The 19,883-nt window shown below is 39.9% G+C and overlaps 1 protein-coding gene across 1 annotated transcript in view; it reads left to right on the forward strand.

Moving 5' to 3' along the window:
* The window catches only part of GPD2 (glycerol-3-phosphate dehydrogenase 2), a 2,212,620-nt gene that overhangs the window by 1,471,620 nt on the left and 721,117 nt on the right, over positions 1 to 19,883 (forward strand). The window lies entirely within an intron of this gene.

The raw sequence follows: 19,883 nt of genomic DNA on the forward strand, positions 1-19,883 counted from the left end.
TCATCTAAGAAAGTTTTGACTACTTGCAGTTGTGCTTTCTGATGAACTGTACAGTTTTAAATCATCCACAAAGGAAAGATGAGAAGTCTTTAAACTTTGTTGTTTTCTAGAAGTAAAATCTAATCTATTAAGTAGATAACTTAATGGTTTAAGGGCAAGAAAAAAGAGCTGTGGTTACAGAGTCTCCCTGGAAAATCCCCCTTTGAATTTTTTTCCTGGGATAATAATTTGTCCTTTATCGTGACTTGGCTGCAAAGTGGTCTGCCACTGTTTCATGGTCACTGTAATGTAATTGATGAATGTAGGGTGTATCTTACATTTCTAAGCACTCTTTTATCCATGAATGTGGATGCTGTGAAATGCTTTTTTGTAGTCTATCCATGCTATACTTGCTCTTCCCTGTTTTTAAAACTTTACATTATGACTTTATTTAAAAACAAATGAGCTTTTATTTCATATGACTTTCTTTTGTTCTATTCCCATGACTGAGATTTTAAATGACTATAAACGCTGTTGGCATCATTTCCGATGTATAGTTTATACGTTGTTGGAAGGCAAGTTTTTGGACTATAGTTTTTAGGATATCTTTCAGGCTCACTGCTAAGGAGTATTGTTTTTCCTGTTAAACAGGTTGGTGCCTGTTCAGGGTGTGCATATAAATAGTTCTTGCTCATGGCTAAATCTTCATGTAAAGATGTTCATACTTCTAGCCAGAAGTTAGATATTGCATCTAGACCTGCGGTTTTCCAGTTATGAGCTTTTTTAAATTTGTTTCAATTTCTCTGGCTGTTGCTTCATCCCAGTTCATATCCTGTACATTTGAATTTCTTTTTTCTTTGACTACTTCTATCCATTCAGCATCTTTATGTTCCACACAATCTTCATAGATTCTTCTGTGTTTTTTATTCCTTTTGCCTTGTTTCCCAACTCTATAAAACTGTTTTTAGGTCATCAATAAATTGTTTATTTTGTACTTATAAATGTATGAATATGTATACATGTGACTATTTATTTATTACTTATTTATTATTTATGTATAAATGCAACTACTGTTTGTGTATAAATGTGAATAGAAATGTTACTACTCTGTGTTTAACTGGAACTTAGTATAATGCAATGTAAGCAAATAGAGCTTTTCTCCCTGGGCCTCCACTGAAAATTGGTATTACCCAGTCAGACTTTCCTAGTAATCAAAGACAAATAATAAAATAATAAATAAAAATGTACATTTTCTTTATATTTATATCTTCTAAGTTTTTCTGTCTGTGCTGATAACTTTTTATTTTCAATAATTTATTAAAGGCCCTGGTCTGTTTTGATATTGCACATTGATTTTATCACATCTATCTTTCTAAGTATTTTTGTTGATCTGTCTCTTTTTCTGTACTTTTCTAACAGCAACAGTTCTTGTCTTAATTGCTTTATAGTTTTTTTTATTCAATACTTCTATGATAGCATTTGATTTCTCCCCTTCATTTCCCTTACTGCCTTGTGTTTTTGTGGTAAGTCTTTATCTGTTATTAATTTAGCTGTACAATAATATATCCCATTTACTTCTGTTATATCGCATGAATTTTATTTTATTTTATTTTATTTAGCATTTGTTTACCGGGAAAGTCCAACTAGGACAAGAGCCCATTTAGGCGGATGCCCGGGGAGAAATGCTTCAAACGCATGTCTGTGGAATGTGGGTGGAAAATAGAGCACCCGGATGAAACTCACACAAACACAGTGAGGACAGCAGACTCCACATAGAAGGTACACCAGCCGAGAATCGAACCAGACAATCTCTTGCTGAGGCAACAACTCTAACCGCTGCATCACTGTACCGCCCAATTTCTATGAACAGTCTTGATTACTGTGTTCATTTGTTTTATAAAACTTCTAACATTTTGGGTCTTATTCACTTTCTGCAGTCTGTTTCTTTTGTTGATCTTAATATGTCTATCCATCCCTGTTAAATCAAACAATTCTTCTTTAGATCATTTTCTTCTAAACTAAGGGCACATTCTTTGCTCTCCATTTCCTGTGGGCATTCTACAGAAAGTTCCAGAAGATCTTCCTGTGCCATATTCTTGTCAACTTCACCCTGTCTCATCCGTTGCTTTTTCATATGGGAACTCACTAGCTTATCACTCCACAGCATTGCCTGTGCCTGGGTTGCCACAGTTTTCTTTTCCTTCCATTCATGTGCACCTCCAACTGAACTTTACTGCTGGTTTCCTACTGAAGGGTCCAAAGTATATATGGCAACTGATCAGATGATTCCTGCTCCACTGATTTCTCCTTAAGTTGGGGATTCATCATTCTATTATGCTGTGATGTTATCAGAGTTAGATTTTCTAGACTAAATCCTTCACTTTGCAGACACTCCATAACTTCACTTTCTATTTCTTTAACTTCTCCATTACTAAACCTCTTTTCTGCTTTCCCCCTTTGTTTTCTTGTTTTTTGTTTTACAAAATGTTCTATATCTCGATGTCTTTGCCTGTATTTCTCTTCAAATATCTTTGATGCTGCTTGTTTGTATTGATTAGTTTTGCTTTCTTTCTACTTTGCATAAATATTGCACTATATTAAATCTTTTTCTTTCCCATGGCCATATTTCTTCTTCAGATGTCTCCAGCTCATCATGATTCTCCTTACTTGGGGGGGACTCATTGTTTCATCATACTGTGAAATATAACCTGTGTTAGACTCTCTACACTAAATTCTTCACTTTGCAGGTATTCCATAACTTCAGCTTCTATTGTTCTAACTTCTACTTTATTAATCTTCTGTTCAACTCCCCCTCCTTTGTGATCTTATTTTTTGTATTGTAAAGTTTTCTATATCTGGACATCTTTGCCTGTTTTTTTTTTTCTTTGAATTTCTTTGGAGCTGATTTTTTGTGTTAATTTGACTTTCTCCTTTGCATAAATATTGTACCAAATCAGATCTCCCTTTCTTTCCCATGTCCATATTTCTTTTTTATACCTTTCAAAAATCTCTAGATTTTGTGCATTTTTCACACTTTCTCAGTAGCTTATTTTTCCAAACAGTCCAAGGTTTCTTGGTCTATATAATGTTTTTCATGAATCTGTTGTATTAATGAACACAAATTTGCATTTGAATTTTTTGACAGTTTTTCTTGAGCAAGTTTTTCCCTCTAATTTCTGTCTTAATCTTTTTCTATATCTTCTGTCTGGAAATTCTGGGCTTCTTAGATAATAGTAACAATACACAATATATTTCTTATTCTCAGTAGTCCACTCCATCATCTTTATGGCTCTTTTTGACCTGTCGGTTTTTGTGATTTTTGTGGACTACTACTTCCCTCTACAACAAGGGTGCCATCCTCTCCCTGAGCCTGGCCTAACCCTATTGTAGGAATGTTTCCATGTCTTGAGGATTTTACACTGCCATTTCTTTCCAGTCCTAGCTCCAGTGCTCCTCCCAGAATTGGGCATTTTTTTATCCTGGGACTTGTGCACTAATCTTTTTGTTTTTTAAAGTACTTCTGTCCATGATATATGCTATGGAAAATGCAGTCTATATATCAATATTGTCTTGGTGAGATTTTGTAAAAATAGGGTCCATCTTTTGAAGGTACTCAGCAAGACTCAAGGATGAATTCAGTTCCAGCAGTGCTACCCTTTCAGACCTCAGTAAGGACCCTGTGTGTTGTGATGTATAGGAATACAGAGATACCCACCAAAAGCATACTAAAGTACTTTGACCATTAAATATAAACAGTTTTCCTGATCTGACCCTCATTGTAAAGTAACGGAATGTGCCTGCTGTAAACCATGGTCTTTCTTAAATCCTCTTCTAAATTTGAATTGACCACATACACATCCGACTGCACTTGGATAGCCCTTTTTTTAAAGATTTGAACGTTTAAAGGCTGTGCTGACTCTCTCAAAAAAGTAAACATTATGAATATAAAAGATGAATCATTTTGGCTGTATCAACTTTTCTATTTTTTCTTCTGCTAGGACCTGTTCAGATAGGCACAGATAGCACCACACTGATTTCGTACAATTAATTATCAAGAAGATACCCATCCTTGCCACCCTATCAAATTGACAGTAACTTTTTTGACACCAGGCAATGAAGACAAATATACCTCAAGTCATTTACATTCCAAGCCAATAAAATGTGGTAATGGACTGTCTGAGCAGAAAAATGTTAAACTGTTATGAGTAGAAGCAGAGCAAAGAGGTGTTTCTGAATATAGAACAGAATGGCAATCCATAAATGGATCTATTTTCATCTCACTTGAACTGCAAATTAAATGTACTTTACCACTTCAACTGGCATGAGCAAATAGTTAAAAGCCCTGTCAGTCCCTTGAACTCAGAACCTTTCTCATGAAGTCCCACCAACACAGAGGACACTTTTGAAAGTTAAAGAAAGTGACTTCCTCTTCTATTACAGACGTCAATGGCTCAACCCTTGGTGTCACTTCACAGCAAGCTTAAAGCAACAATGCTGTTTTCAAATCTCAAAGCTGTCAGCTTTGCAGCATGAAGGGCCTTAAGATGATTTTTTTCTCTTTTGATGAGGTTTTGCCCATCCAAATAGGCCTTGTACCAGAAAATCTTACCTGTCAAAATGGATAGAGATTGCCCACTGTTGTCAGTGGGGTTCTTTTGAGACAACCACTGATCCAACATCGTCTGCTCCATCTTGCTTCAATTTGCGGGTCTTCAGATCCAACAACAGCCACTTCCATAGCCTGTGAACTTACTCGGTTCTGCTTCCCTTACCTACAGCTCCTTGCTCCTCGACCTAATCCTCAGCTCTAGGTTATCACCATTCTGGTCAGTAGCTCAATCTTGGCTCCACTCAAGGTTTCCTTTATAGGTATCTCAATGTAGTGCTTTTTGGTGAGTTTTTTGATTCCCTTATCGTAGCATTCATATAGCTTTAGTTTTGTCTGTGTCTTGGGTAGATATGTAGTTAGGTGTGTAGGTCTTTTGTCTGTACTGTAGTTTTATCTGTTGTCCATTAGGACTTCCTGCCTTTTTGGTGAACTTGGTTATTTTTCCTAAGGCTTAGTCTTAGTTTATTATCTCTGTTTGTTAGGATGTTAGTATTGTAGGTTGTTTTTTCTGTGTCTTGTATTTAACATTGATTAAGGGGTTTAAGAAGTGTGTGGCCTGTGGGCGCAAGTTGTCTTCACAGGATGCACATTTAAAGTTCACGTATTACCTGGGAGCATTGCATCTGGATTCCGGCTACTCTGTGATGGGTTCAGGACCAGAGCCATCAGTGAACTTAGGGCCAAGTTGGTCCTCAAGGTCTTTCTGCAGCTTTTCCCTCTGTTCTGAAGGCTGGGTCATTGAAACATCGCCTGAGGACTTCAGATCTCCTGAAGGGGATTGGAAGAGATCTGTTGCTTTTTCTTCTGTCCCTGGGCCTTCCTCATCAGGCTTACCAAACCTTAAGATCCCATGACCTTGCAGGCCCTCGGATGCCCTGGCACCAATATTGGCTCAGACCCTTTGGAGCCAATCTCCATCAGTGCCAACAACCAACAATGCTCTGTCTCCAAGCCTTAAAACCCCCTTCCTGGTCAAAGGGGTCCTTTCTGGTAGGCTAACTTCCCCCCTTTTGCCTTCCTCTCTACCAGGGCAGTTGATGAAGTCCTCCCATTCCCCACTCTGGTTCCAGGCCTCTTTGAATCACATCTGACAAATGGGGATCATCTTCCTCTAAAAGATAATCAAAGCCCCCATCGATGGTACCATCTGTGTGGTCATCGAGGTTGGTGGGTAGTATTAAAATCTTTGATTTGGAGCAGCTGATGAGGTCCTTTTTGCAGACACAGATGCAATTAAGCCTTATCCCTTTGGGTCTGGTGCCAGGACCCTCAGCTCCATCCTTTTGGTTTCCTCACTCAGCCCCTTTGGATCCGAGGTCTTTGACCCTGGCTGCTTTCCCACTCTCTGGATTGGAAATGACTGCCTGGCTGTCTTTGTCTGTGACTCGCTCCTTGGTCGCTTTCACTCCAACTTTTTGTGGGCCAGTCGGGACCTCTGAATGAAGCCGGGGTTTCCAGGTCAGAGTCAGTTATCCCTGCTTCAAGATCATCTGTTCCACTCGAGACTTTGGCTTTAGGCAGCTCGGTGCTGATCTCAATGATGGGGCTACATGTGGCTCCCTTGGGATATGGGTTGTCTCTGTACCTTCTGGTGTTGGGACCCTGGGCCCTTAGAGGCCAGCTTCCACCTCAGCCTTCAATGTTTTAGAGGGGATGTCCTCTCAGGAGAATGGCCAGGCTTCCCCAGCCAGTGTCCCTTCCCCTTTCTCATTTTTGCTTTCAGTCAGTCATCAGTCTGCTCTTGGACAGCCTACATCAGTGGACCTCCTTCCTGCCCCTGTGGTGGGGTATCCTGAACCTTCCCCTTCCTGGCTTTGACTGAGCAGGTTATTTCAAGGAAGACAAAGTGTAAGAGCAAACACCTTATTCTTTCACTGAAGATACTGACCTTGAGAAAGGTGAGGGTTCCCTAAATCTATGCGAGATGATGCCTCTTTTGGTGACTTATTGGAGCTACTTCATCAATGCAAAGGCTGGACTACCAAAGCCAACTGTGTGGAGGAGTTGGTATTTTGGTGGCCTTCAGCATAGGCCTGTCCATGCCTTGGGTGGTTCCTTCTCCAGATGCTCCTAAAGACCTAGTGTCACGGAGGGAGTGGAAAGAACCCGAGACAATGGACCTATTCCCAAGATGCTGGATGAGATTCTTACTCCCCCCAAGAGCCACCCACATTGGAGTAAGGGTCCAGCAGTCAATGTTATTGTGGTGGCGACTGCCATCAAAAAGGAGATTTCTGAGTAGAACTTCTTGGTCCTCCTCCTGAACAAGGGAGTCTTGGGCCTTGGATTGTTTAGGGAAGCGCTGCCATGCCTCAGCCACTCTTGTACTGAGAGCTGGTAATTATCTATCACACTTGACAAAGCTTCAGTGTGACTTGGGGACTGAAGTGTCAAGAAATCTCAAGAAGTGGCAGTCTTCAGAGACTCAGTTGTCCACTCTGCTTTTCATTACGAATGTTTCCATGAGGCTTATTTCAAACATGGCTGATGGAGCATCTCAAGCAGCTGGTTCTGGTATTGCCATGCTGCGCATGACTTAGATGCATTTATGAAAATTTTGCAAATTGCTTCAAGGCATCCTTTGTCAGTGCTCCTCTTCCTTGTTTGGGCTAAAGGTTAAGTATACTGTGATGGATGAGCAAGATGGGTAGAGGCTGTCCTACAACGGCTAGTCCTTTGCCACCCCTCAACAGACCTTTTCAAGGAATCAGAAGGGGGAAAGGTAAGCATCTCTTCTTCAGAAAGTCGCAGCAGTCTTATCAGGATGCTCCTTCAGAGGGTTACTCCAGTGGATGGGGGTGAGGGTAATCAAAATGTGTGCCACCTACAGGGCAGGGGTGGTCCATAGAATCAGGGTTTTTGTGGGGCTTTCTCTAGTGGGCCCTTTCAGTGACGCTGAGGTGTTGCCCAGTGGTCTGTTTTTGGAGGCAAAGACTACTTCTTATTAGGGAAATAATTTCTCTCTGAAGAGCAGTTAGGACAACTTACTATGGTCAGACCACAATTCAAAACTACCATAGGTTTTATCTAGTGGGCCCTTCAGTGCACGCTGAGGTGTTGCCCAGTGGTCTGTTTTTGGAGGCAAAGACTACTTCTTATTAGGGAAATAATTTCTCTCTGAAGAGCAGTTAGGACAACTTACTATGGTCAGACCACAATTCAAAACTACCATAGGGAATGAACCTTCTCAAGAATAGGCCCAGCACTCTGGAACAGCCTGCAAGGTGAAGTTCAAGATAACAAAACCATGCAAACCTTCAAAGGCACATTAATGAAATACTTGCATAATGAAGGTGAATGTAACTACTCTCTACTTGCTGATTAAAAGATTCATCCATTTTGACTTGTACATTGGTCAGTTAGTCTATTCTAGTTCTCCTGTTAATTTGTTATTCACCTGTTTCTTGTACTAATATGATTTTTGCACTAATATGATTTTGTATATCTCTTATCCTGCTCTATGTATGTTTTTTTTTTTAAATAAGCCCCCAAGTCATACCTGAAAAATGTTAGTAGACCTCAATTATGCAACTACCAAATGTAAATAAATAAGTAAAACATCTATGACTATGCATTCTTAGGGCAGCCATGATGTATATACCTGGCACTCTGATGTCCTATATCATAACTTTTCACTATCACATCCCACAAGGTTGTTTCTTTGGTAATGCTAGATGTCCCCTTATCCACAACTACAGATTTTCATCAGAGAGCGCCATACTCTAGCTAAAAAGACCTACTGCATAGTCCAGACATATGTGGTAGGACTGGAATTGAAAGTGTGCATTAGCACACTTAAAATAACATTCCTTTATGTGGGTGGCATAGACAGATAATTGCAGTTCAAACTGAGCGAGGGCTGTGGAACATTTGTTAGGTACTGCATACTACACAGTTCTGACAACAACCAGCCTGACACCAGCACACCTGCAGCACAAACAACCGATTATGTGTAAAATATTGAGGAATATAAGAATAAAGTGATATCCCAAAGCAATGAGAACTGCAACAAACACATAGCACAGGAGAAAAGAAATCCGCTGCTATGCAAACGTATGATTAAGGTAATTTGCTGCAAGAAAAGATGTTAATTCCCTAAAATATAGAAAGTGAAGTTTGGAAGCCACACTCTTGCTGAATCAGACTGACAAAATCAGATTGCACATGCTATTAATTTCCAAGCAAAGGAGCAGGTACCCAGTGTAAGCCAATAAAGACCTGCCACAAACACAGCAAAGCAAGTACAAATCATGGCCTCCCTGAGTATACAGCAGTTGCAGTGCTTTGGATTACACTAACAGCTAACAACTTCTGCCCTATCTAAGCATGTACACATGAGCTGCTCCCACCTGATTGTGAAAAAGCCACATGTTCATCTTGATATGAATTGCCTGTAGTTGTCAAATTTCAGCAGCAGCATCCCCAATAATCTCTTCAGGTGATGTCCCAGTAACAAATGACCACCTTTAAGACTGAATTGTTGGCGAGATGCTTATTGTTGTCAACAACTGTGTTGATTCACTGGTGCAGGATGGCACTGTGTAGTGAGGAACAGCAGCTGCTGGCTTTGTGCCAGTGCTGCTTGCACATGCTTGGAATGAATGGCATTTGTGAGACTATGCTGCTGATTGCATGGTTGTGATCTATTATAATTGTGCCTGCAAACCACACAATTAGAGCAGACTGTAGTTGCCTATTAAAGATGCCTTCCCTCTGAGACCACTCGTTGAACTTGTGTAGGGGTAGGACAATATTTTATTTAGTAACCTGCAGCATCCTTGCTGTCTAGTCATGATATCCAACATCTCACAACATTTGAGCATACTTTGTTTGAACATCAGCAGCAGCAGCAGCATGAATTTGCAGCCATACTGAGAATGCTAAAGTCAAGTTTGTGCACTGTGTGAAAAGTGCAAAAATGCTATTATGCATTTCAGAATTCATTTCATCTGATTTCAAAGTGTTAGAAGTTACACTGGCCTTATGCCAGTTATTTTTAGCTTACTCCTATGTGTTAATGGACCCACTTGCCCAGACATGCCAGTAACTTAGTGCTGAGAAGTGTAACATTGCCTGGTTCAGCATTTGTGGATCTATAGTGACTGTCTGTGTCACACTGGATGCATGTCACTGATTCTCATCAATGTTATGCACATCACAACCATCCAAGGGCCAACCTGACATCTGGATAAGCTGCACAGACAAAGCAGCTGTCACAGCCACTGATATTTCAGCAACAGCAGTGATAAACATCCGTTTCATAGGCACAGGTGATTCAAGCCCAAAGGTGCTGGGTTCAAGTTCACATTCAGCCTGTGAGGTGTCCGAGATCTGTGACTGTGTTTGCTGTGACACCTTACCCGTGTTTGATGTTCAAGTATCAAAAATACACAGACTGTTTCAGATACTTAAATTGTCGTCCCCCCAACAATTTTAAAACCATAAATCAAGTTTACTTAACAGAAAACACAGGTAGTTCATGTACTGTTATCATATGGCATGTGGCCACTGACCTGCATCAGGTCGTGGTGTCACTGCAGACACAAAACTGCATTCACCTGTGTATGAAATGGAATCACTCGAGTGATACCCTATTACACATGTAGAAAATGAGATATACCTAAAAGACAGCCTAACCTGAACTCTGTGGTGCCCTTACATCATTGCTAGCAGGAACACCTGAGATTGAAAGATCCAGGATCATGTTGATAAGCAGCTGCTCCTCGGGTGTAAAAAGATAGTGTTGAAGAGGTTCCCTTCCTTCTACTGTGTTGCTGAAGCTTAAGGTACCATGCCTTCCATTTGGTCCACTCGTCCTCCACGCTCTGCACTCACCTGCTCTTGGCTACCAACTGAATTTATGTTCACTGCAATGTTTCCTACTTACAGTCTTGAAATTCTGTATTTTCATAGTGGTCCAAAAGGAACTCTCTGTCTTCTCTTGGTTATCTAGTATCACTTTATTTTCCTTTTTCAGTAAAATGTACCTTTTTCTTCCTGCCTGACTTGACTGTAGCATACCTTGAAATGCTGCATTTTGCATCCATTAAAGCTGAGTTATATACCTGCTATTAGATCACCACCAGAAGACTTTCTTAAGCATTGCAACATTTGCATTGCATTTTTCAGCATAATATGGAGTTGCTCAGGCACTTTAGTGGTAAATGACTAAATATTTCAATATACACGCAAATATGATGTACATAGTACGTGACAAGTGTTTTGCTGTGCATACATATGTTGCAATTTATACTGTGGGTGTATGCATGTCTAAAGCAAGCATTTTATGCAGATTAGAAACAATGTTACTAATTTCATCTTGCATGCAGAAGTTTCTGTGCAATGTTAAACACATTATAGTACAACAGATGCATCACTGTAAGCAAACAGCATTTAGTCATTGAAAAAATTTTCTACTCTAGCATATTACATGCAAACACCTGTATGTGTTATCTTAGTCATGTCTGAAAGCTAAGCAATCAAACTGTCTCATGTCCATTCCCTTTGCTCACTTGTGCCTATTTTACAAGCACAGTTTTTCTTGTGACACGCAACAAAATGGTGAGTAAGAGCTCAGACCGGTATCGAACACTATAATTTCCTTTCCTGCTACTTGGACAAACGTGAAGAGAGGTGTTTCTTCATGAGGCATGTCTTAATGAGAGATGCTATTCTATATGGTAGTGAGACCATAAATGAGGGCCATACAAATATAAGCATATGAACCAATGTAGGTTGATATCTAACAATAGACATTGGTGTAGCCAGGAAGGAACCATTTTTGTCATAAATAGTCTGACCTCCCTGGCACCAGCCTGGGTGTGACTAAATCATCTTCTGTGGTCAAAGGAGCTTCACCCTTTACCCGGAGTTCCTTTGGATCATCCATTTCTGTCATGCAGCCATTAAAATTTCATATGCAGCTGTATGATAGCTTGTATGTAATGAAACAGTAGTGCTAAACAGTGTTGTATTTCTGAGCTTTGGGTTGCTGCTGCAAACTGGTGAGCTTTCTGGGTAAGAAAGACTTGGCATACGAATTTCCTTAGAGAGTGAAGGATAAGGTGAATGAGTAATGAGGTACCATATAATGTAAATAGTGTCATATCTCAAATTGTTCCCTTACATTTATTTGTTTACTTCATTACTTCCTTAAATTATTTACAATTTGGTAAGCTGGTATGTGGACTGGTCCAGAGATCCTTATTAGCCACAACCTGGATTCAGATGCAATAAACAGTGCAAATAAACTTTACTTACATACTTTGCATGTGATAGACTGTTCGGTTTATTTACTTGCAAAACTTTAGAAGCAGTTATTCTGCAGTTTTTATAAAGTAGAATGTTGTACAGTTCTTAAACATTTCTAATACTGGAGTATGTTTACATTAGGTTTTATCAGTTTACATGGGTTTCAGTACAGTTTGGCTGCATTAAATTGCTTCTTAAAAGTTTAAAATTGAATTCCTGGGGGAGTGCGGGGGAAGAAAAACTCGAATGGAAGTGAGTGAAAAATAGAGATGACAGAAGTAAACCTATAGACTAAGAATAGAACACAGGAGCAAGAAGAGTTAAATGGCAAAAATAAATGCGAGAAGTCACGAGACTGCCAGGATTTTTAGAATTTTAAGCCTTTTTTAAGCGGTTATCCCTAAAGTATTTGCAATCAATTTCCAAGAGGTGCTTAGAAAGGGACATCTTAAACTTTAAGTATGTTGATGCTTTGTTTCAGATGTTAGTTTATTCCAGAGAGCTGGGCCTGTTCGTTAGAAGGCACTTTCACCAATGACTGTTTTAAATGGGGGCTAGCTGAGTGATATTACATTCTCCTGGAAATTCCTTGGGGGAGTAGGACTGTTTCCTGATTGGGAGGTTTCTTTTCAGAGTGGGACAGTAGCCGTCATGTAAATTCATAGAAGATATTTGGACCTTTTAGTAATGGGTAACTACTGTGTGGAGTCTGCATGTCCTCCCCGCGGTCAAGTGACATTAAAGACATGCAGGTGGGTGCGAGCGTGAATGGGCGTGCCTTCTTTGAAGGTTGGGCATCAGGCTGGTAACTCAGCACCATAAAAATCCACTGCCAATCATGAGCAGACTGGAGTTCTGCTGTGGCGACCCCTAACCGGGCAAAGCCGAAAGTCTAAGCAATGGGTAGCTAGTTTAGGTCATTGAGAAGGAATTTGGGCACACATGGCAGTTTTATTCTCAGTGACTTGTAGTCCTTGAAAGTTAAAAGCAGAGTATAAAGAGAGTACACAAAGTCAATATTATAATTTCTTGGTCATCACTTTGAGGGTAGTAGGAAGGCGAAAGTAGATGTGATGTCCTGTAGAGGAGTTCTTCTTGTAAGTGGACTTTACTAATAACATTTTCAGTGCAAGTTGTGAAGTGTATTGTAGAGTTAAGGGTTAGCACTAAGTATTTGTATTCATAGGAAGGTACTAGGCTATCGGCCCTAGGGGCCTATACAAGCCTAGCCATAACGATTCCCTGGCTATTGCTTCCCACAAATATTTACTTTCCTGGACCCCTGTCTAGCAGGGCTACTGATGTGATCCCTGGGGTGAATTTGCTATCTCCCATCCAATCATCAAGGTTCCTCTTGAAGAGGGCCATTGAGGCTACAGTTACAAAAGGAATAATATGGTGGTTATTGTCTCCGGTAGTATGGACAGGAAGTCAGTAGGCTCATCATAGTTCTGCATGCATTTTAGGGATAGAAGGTACAGTATGTAGCAGTAGTTTTGTAGGTTAATTTTTGTTTCAGAGCCTGATATTAAGATCTGGCTTGCCAGGTGAGGCTAGTGAGGGTACACAAGAATTTCAAATAAATCAGAATGAAGTACAAATATAATGTAAGTGGCATCACACCCCTTATTTGATTGGAATATATAGCATAGTACACGCAATATTTATGTACTGTTACTGCTACATTATGATGATAGCAGTATATAAAACTGCACAGTGGTATCTTTTCCACTGTGGCTGTGAAGTTTTAGCGCACTGACCACTCTGTTATTGGGACAACAGTACTTAAAATGCTCCCTTTGGACTGATTGTGCAGTAGATGTGAGGTCTTAGTGCAAGGCTTGTCTTGATTAAATTGCAGTTGAGGTATTTGCTACAGAATGAACACCACAATGATCAGCAGTGTACCCTTTGTACTGTATCGTTCAGTAGTGCAGTTCCAGTGCTATTCTGGCAGATAAGTGTTATTTTATGCAAACATATGTTTTCTTTTTAGTATACGGTTGTAATTAGGTGTGTACTTGCACGTCAATTATAGATTTCAACAATATCACTGAGTCTGATAATCAGAATGTGTAGTTTGTGGAACTGCTTGTTGACATGTTATTGTGTAGTTTGTGGAACTGCTTTTGACGTATGTTGTGTAGTTTGTGGGATTGCTTGTTGACATATGTTATTGTGTAATTTGTGGAACTGCCAAATGATTTAAAGGGTAACACATTATTACTGAATGATGCAACTTCATTTCTATTGTCATCTCTGTGTGTGCATGTGTACCCTAGTGTGCTGCTATGTTCTATTGCACTGTCCTAATGAAATAATTTGACTCTATGCAGGTACAATATTGATGTCACAGTTCCATATTGAAATGTCGAGTCATAACAGTGTTGTTTAAAATAACATTTTAAAGACCAAAAACACACGTCAGCAAGTACTGAACTCCCCTTTGTCTATTAAAGCTGTTTTTTGCTGAGGTGTGTGTCAAGCATGTACCACCCATGAGGGTAAGCCCACCCCCCAAAATTATATATACCAGCTCTGAGATTGCATGAAAAGAAATATCCAGAGGAACAGCAGTTTTGGACTTCGTGTATGGAAGTCCATATTTTCAGTCATCCAGTCTCAGTATTCCGGGAACTTGCACTAACGTATATATTCATGCTGGGCACATGCTATGTTATGTGGGGCTTGCTGTGTTAAGTGTGGCGCTTTAGTGATACCGTTTTTCATCTATTATCTTTAACTTGCTTAGTCCTGAGTAGCAGGAGGCTAATTAATCCCCTTGCTGCCTGAGGTTTTGTAAGCCAGGAAACCACTTGCTTCCTTAGAATTTTTTTCTCCAAATTCCTCTGTTGAAAAAACACACATGATCTGCAATACCTGATAAATGATGTGATTTACAAAAACTATTAAATATATGAAAGCTCTTCAGTAGATAATGGGTTGTATACTCGTATTAGTATCAAACTGTTGTCAGTACATGCTGATTTTATATACAGATTTATAAGAGAAAATTGGATTTTATTTGCCAAAAATTACTTGTTATAGTAACACAATGAGTTCTCTTTCTATGTGCATGGTAGATCAAAGATATCAGTGAAAGATATGTTCACCAGTTTGGGAGCCTTCCAGTGATGTATGACAAGAGGGGGAAGCAAACTGCTTGCTTGTGTTATTGCAGACTGTACAAGTTATGCATATATATTCTTGCCTCCTCCCCCTGTAACTTAAGTAAACTGACTCTTACATTAAGAGCTATAATACTTACCTTATAGCTTTAGGACACCTTAGGAAACCTTGTAAACTGCAATAGCCCTGTTACGTTCGCCCTCCCTGCCCCCAATTCCTTCCCGCCCCCAGTACCTCTAAATTTAAAGTACTATAGCCACTCCCCCACTTTCTAGATCTTATCTGCTTTCATCTGGGATAATTCCTCCCACTCCTATTCTTCTACCTACATTTTAATAGCACCTATTAGCCTTCATTTGACATTCTCCCATCCCCCTTCCAGTACCTTTACCTCACCACTCTATCTTCTGGTGTTGCATCACCAGGTAAAACAGTTTTCTAACTTACTAGCTGAATCACAAATAATGATCTACTCCTCTTTACTACCCCTCTTGTTCGCACCATGCCTCCTTACCTTGTATGAAAACCAGTTTCTCACAGGATTTCAGGTCCTGAAAGGCCATACTATCACCCCAGCTGTAAATCCTCCCACCTTCAACCATACTTACAAAACCAGGTCCTATCCAACATCGTGTTCAGTCTATCAACATCTCAACCCCAGGCACATTAGCTCTAGATCCAAACACAACCACAAACTAATAAACAAACTCCTGAAGTGATATTCACCCCAACCCTGGCCCACCCACTTCAGATACACATACCCCGTCTACTTGCAATCTAAGCTACAAACCTACAATTAATAGGCCAACTAACTCTCTCCGAGCCTGTCATCTCAATATTAGAAGCATTAATAACAAGGTACATGAATTGCTTGCACTTCTGGATGTCCACTCCCCTGAGATTCTCTGTTTATTTGAAACCAGGTTAAAACCTAACACTACAGACAATGAAGTGTTACTACCTGGATACAACATACACAGGCTGGATCGTGCTTCCAGGAAGGGGGGTGGGGTAGCTTTACTCTATAAATCTGAGTTGAATGTCACCATAGATGTAATACAACCACCTCAGATTAATAACTCAGAGATTCTTGCCACCAAATTGCAACTTAATAAAAATAAATGCATTAATATCATCTGTGTGTACATTCCCCCAGATAACAATATATCTACACTTGAAGATATCCTACACTGGCTATCATGTCACTGCCCCCAAGAAACCCTACTACTTGGAGACTTTAACATAGACTGGGGCACCTGTTACTCAGAATCCCCAACCACCCATATTAACCTGCATGCATTTACACAAATCATATCCACCCCTACCAGGATAGGTAAACCCAACCAAAAAGAAAGCATACTTGACTGGGTACTCATAAATAGTCATCCCCAACTGTACACCTCTGGTACCCTCCCTGATGGCTTAAGCGATCACCTTCTCACATATGTAATTAAGCACAAAACCATTAATTCCCAACAACCCTTACTCAGAAAGGTTAGAAACAATAAAAACTTTGACCCTGCCAAATTCCAACAAAAACTAAACTCATGTAATTGGTCTATTCTAAAACACCTCCTCTTAGAGGAAGCAGTAACATACTTTAACAACAAATTCCTTGAGATCCTTGATTTGCATGCACCTGTTCGTTCAAAGAGAACAAAGGCAAAAACTGCGCCATGGCTTTCTAGAGAGTCTAAACTCAAAATTAACCTTAGAAACAAAGCATGGACTTTATGGCATTCTTCTAAAGACCCCCAAGATCACATTAAATACAGGCAATCCAGGAACAAAACTAAAAAATCCATTTTACAAGACAAAAAACAATGCTACTGTAATTTACAGACAGTAAATCAAATTAACCCTCAGAAGTTTTGGGCAGGTTTAAATAATCTACTACATCCTGGACAAACTTCAACCCCAATCACTGCTGCTACTATTGATAAAACCTCTGAAGATGTTTCTGACAGTTTTAACCGATTCTTTACTGAGACAATTCAAGCCCTAGCTAGTCAACTACCTCCTAGCTTGCCTCCCCTGTCCTGAAAGTACCACCCCTAGAAACCTACTCGCATTCAGCTCCCAACCAGTCGCCGCTTCACTTATCCTTACCTTGATCAAAAAATTAAAACCCACTACACTTTCTGCTGATCAACTCCCTGCCAAGTACCTATAAAAATCAGCTGATGCTATTGATTACCCCGTCTCAATACTAATCAATCGAACCATAGTAGAAGCTAAAATTTCCACCATCTGGAAAATATCCTATGTAATCCCACTTCACAAAGGAGGCAGCTCTACTGAATTCTCCAATTATAGGCCAATAGCTATACTCTCTCCACTTGCAAAGATTATGGAAAAATGTATTCATAGACAACTCATGCACCACCTAATCCAGAATCACGTTGTGGCAGACACTCAGAATGGCTTCTATCCTCATCACAACACTACTTCAGCCCTCCTAGCCTTTACCAATACCATAAACCATAATCGCAACAATAATTATATATCCTCAGCCCTCTTCTTGGATCTTTCCAAGGCATTCGATATGGGTCATCACCAACTTTTAATCCACACCCTGCAAACATTCTGCCTAGATACCAGAGCCCTTCAGTGGTTTCAGTCCTACCTGAATGGTCGACAGCAGGCTGTCCTCTGGCAGAACAAACTCTCTAATTTTCTACCTAACACCCTTGGAGTACCACAAGGCTCTATACTAGGGCCCTTGCTGTTATCCATCTTCATTAACGACCTTTATACTGTCATCCCAAAAGTCAGCTGTATCCAATATGCTGATGACTCTACTTTGATTTGCTCAGCCACATCTCCAATAGAGTTATGGTCAGCTACCCAGACCACCTTTAATACAATAGAAAACTGGCTTTCTGAACATCGTCTGATCCTAAATCCCCAAAAACTAAAATGCTGTTATTTTCACCAACACATAGGTCTACCGCTTTCACCTTTACCATAAATTCAAATGATGGCATAATAATCTCCCCTGACCCCTCTACAAAACTATTAGATGTCATCATGGATAATAATCTAAAATTCGACCTACATGTTAACCAAACTATCAAAACCATCAATAAAAAACTTGGGTCACTTTACAGAATAAAAGCCTTCCTAACCCCTCCAGCTAAAATTGCCATAGCTCACTCTCGCCTTCTTTCAACCCTTCTGTATGCATCCCCTCTACTCTCAAATTTAAACAAGACTGTCCTTAAACTCTCAATTTGCTACAACCACATTGCCAGGTTTGCCACTGGGCTGCCTTTTAGGACACATCATTGCATCAATCTAAATCCGCTTGGGTGGCTTGAACTACCCAGCCTAATCCAGTTTAACCAACTGTTTATGGCCTATAAAATCCTCTATAATCCAGACAATACTCCTGCACTTAAAAATATTATCACCCCCTTTAGCAATCCTAGACCGCTTCAGTCCCATAACAAACTACTAATTCAGACTAGCAAAATTAATAACACAGCCACTCTCTCTTTGCAAACTCTGTAAGTAGACCCTGGAGCTCTCTTCCAGCTGATATTACCTTACTTTCTACCTTAGGTCAATTTAAAACTTAACTCAAGCAACATTTGTCACTTAACTGGCTATGTCAATGTATCAAGCCTGCCAAATCTCTGTAGAATGTGTAAAAATCTGTTAACCAGTTTACTGTGTAATTTAATTTAATCCTGATTTTACGCTCGGGATTAACTCTAACCTGTGGAACTTGTTTAACTTGCTTACTTATGTAATCACTGTAAATAGTCTGTTTGTAATATGTAATGCTGATATTATGTAATGCTGTATCTGCTTACCCTTGGAGCTTTTCTCCTCGGGCCTCCACTGAAAATGGACATGCATCCAGTTGGACTATCCCGGTCAACAAATGTAAATTAAAATAAATAAAAATAAAAAATATCTCCATAATATTTAAAAATAATATTGTTCTACAATACTGTGCAAGTTAGATGCCAGTAATCACAATATTTTGTATAAGATGGTACCATTTCTTCACTTGGTCACACAGCTTTTATGAAATTAATGCAGGTATGACGATATAGCTAATCATATCTCTGTAACCAGCAGGCACTTATTTGAAGAATGTCTTCACATTGCCCACCATGTTTTAATGTCACTTTTTTTGTTCTATTAACACCTACTGCTTGAATGGACCACCACCAGTATGATAGTGTCACACACTTTTATTGCATTATTAATGTTGTTGTTTGTCTTTCAGCTTTTCTCGGTTAGGGGTCGCACAGCGGAACTCCGTTCTGCTAATGATTGGCAGTAGATTTTCACGAACGCCGAGGTGTCAACTCGACGTTCAACCTTCAACGAAGGCACGCCCATTTACGCATGTCTTTCGAACACCCACCCAACCAATGGGAAAACATGCAGACTCCACACAGAAGGCACTCCCGCACTCCAGCCAAGAATCGAATGGGAGAACCTCTTGCTGTGAGGCAACAACGCTACCAATGCACCACCGCGGATATTGCATTATTAATGTAAGCATGGAAAATATGACACGTTTTTCATTATGTTTTGCAAACGTTCCTTAACTCTAGCTGTGGACAGACCATCATGACCATTTCAGTAGGAATGCTTAGCAGATCATGTCAGCTTGTAGATGCCACCTTGCTGCCTTAGTTTTAGGCGTTCTCTACCACAGGCCCAGATTTTAGACTTTGAAAACATTGACAAGTAAACTAATTTCAGGAGTATAAGGAAGTCTTTTGTAAAGATGAGTGTACTCTTACAGGAAACTTAGGAACTCTGCTTTCCTGGTGAGTACACTTTTGTAGGAAGCAAGGAGTTAAGATCACCAAGAGGACATGGCAGCAGGCACAGCACCTAGGCAACTTTGTATTTATTTATTTTTAACCCATAGGAGAGGCAGCTTGGAAAC

This window comes from Protopterus annectens, chromosome 6.part0, assembly GCF_019279795.1.
Source record: "Protopterus annectens isolate FY-2018-M chromosome 6.part0, PAN1.0, whole genome shotgun sequence".
NCBI lineage: Eukaryota > Metazoa > Chordata > Ceratodontiformes > Protopteridae > Protopterus > Protopterus annectens.